This window comes from Sebastes fasciatus, chromosome 8 (assembly GCF_043250625.1).
Source record: "Sebastes fasciatus isolate fSebFas1 chromosome 8, fSebFas1.pri, whole genome shotgun sequence".
In the NCBI taxonomy this organism is placed as follows: Eukaryota; Metazoa; Chordata; class Actinopteri; order Perciformes; family Sebastidae; genus Sebastes; species Sebastes fasciatus.
In genome coordinates this window covers 30021536-30023512 of record NC_133802.1, presented here as the reverse complement: position 1 = coordinate 30023512, position 1977 = coordinate 30021536, and positions in this window count along the sequence as shown.

The following is a 1977-nucleotide window of genomic DNA, read 5'->3' as shown; positions in this document are numbered from 1 at the left end:
ATACACTTGTTGAACTTCTGCTTATTGGTGAAATAATAAAAATAAAGATCTGATAAATGACCTGACGTAACAAAAAAAAAAAAGAAGCTGCCGTCTCAACCAGGAAGTGACGTCGTGTCGCTCCGTCAGGCTGTGTTGATGTTTTGTGGAGTGGACGCTGCTGGAGAGAAGAAGAGAAGAAGAGGAGGAGGAAGAGGAGCCGCGTTTTGTTTTTGTTCAACTAAACCGTCGAAGAGAAGCCGCGTCGTTCATCCCCGTCGGCCGCTTCGGTTCGTTGGGAGCCTCAAGTCGGCGATTGGAGCCAAACGTAAAATGTTGGAAATAAATTTTGAAATGAAAAATATCCAAAATAAAAATCTGATAAACGGCCTGACGTAAAAAGTGATACACACAGTGATAAACAAGCAAAACACTAAATTGAAATATTGATTGAAATAATAAAATAACATATAAGGAATATACATAGAGAGAGTACACATTTTTTTTTACATTTTTTTGTATTCTACATGTTCGAAATAAATTTTGAAATGAAAAATATTAAAAATAAAGATTGAGAGTGTTTCGATACTTTCACAGTATTTATATAGCACTTAAGCCTGCTTTATAATAAAAAATGATCAGACACAACTTAGTAAAATATGTAAAAAATATTCGTAAAATATATAAATATAAGAAGACTTAAGAAAATATTAATAAATGATCAGTCAAAGAAAAAAAAATACTGAAATATTGATTGAAATAACAAAATAACATAAACGGAATATACATAGAGAGAGTACACATTTCTTTTTTTTGTATTCTACGAAAAATATTAAAAATAAAGATCTGATAAACAACCTGACGTAACAAACCCCCGCCCCCCAAAAAAACATCCCAAATGGACAGAAATCCTGACGGCTTGTTTCAAATACAGAGTTTCTGAATACGGACTGTGTGTATTTTCCTGTGGATTGAGTGTTTCGATACTTTCACAGTATTTATATATGACTTAAGCCTGCTTTATAATAAAAAACATGAAAATCTCACTTTTTTATAATATTGGACCTTTAAGTACAGTGATAACTTGAATGTTCTACCATCTCAGTAAGGACTTGTTTTCCAAACTAGTTATTATTGAACATAGAAAAAAAAGAAAGAAATTATGAGTATATACAGTTTTATATCATGACCTTTTATACACTTGTTGAACTTCTGCTTATTGGTGAAATGATAAAAATAAATAAATACATTTAAAAATAAATTAAAAATAAATACATGAATAAGAGTAAATAAATAAATAAAGAAGCAAATTAAAACAGAAATGTCAATTTACGTCCCATTTTATCAATTAATTAATGGCTATATTTATTTGAAATATTGTTTTTTGCTACATTTGATGACATTTATTTATTGTTTATTGACATTTAGTTATTGTTTATTTATTGCTTATGGTGAAATAATAAAAAACAATGATCCGATATACACATTGAAATAAACAAGTACAGTGATAAACAAGCAAAAAAGAAAAAATTTAAATATTGAAATAACACAAAAGGAATATACATAGAGAGAGTTGAGCCATTTAAATAATTGAAATAACATAAAAGGAATATACATAGAGAAAGTTGAGCCATTCAAATAATACTTATAAAAATAAGGAGCTTAGCAGCGGGCTGGATTAATAAATTATGAATATATAAAGTTTTATGTCATGACCTTTTAAACACTTGTTGTTTTTATTTAATTTTACATATAGACATATATACATAAATACATATATACACACATACAGACAGACGAACAATATTAATAATTAAATCAGAATTTCAAAGAAAGAGAGACATGACATTTCATGTATTTCACTTATCTAAAAAAGAAAACAAATAATAAAATAAAAGATAACTTCTGCTTATTGGTGAAATAATAGAAATAAAGATCTGATAAATGACCTGACGTAAAAAAAAAAGCAAAAAAAAGAAGCTGCCGTCTCAACCAGGA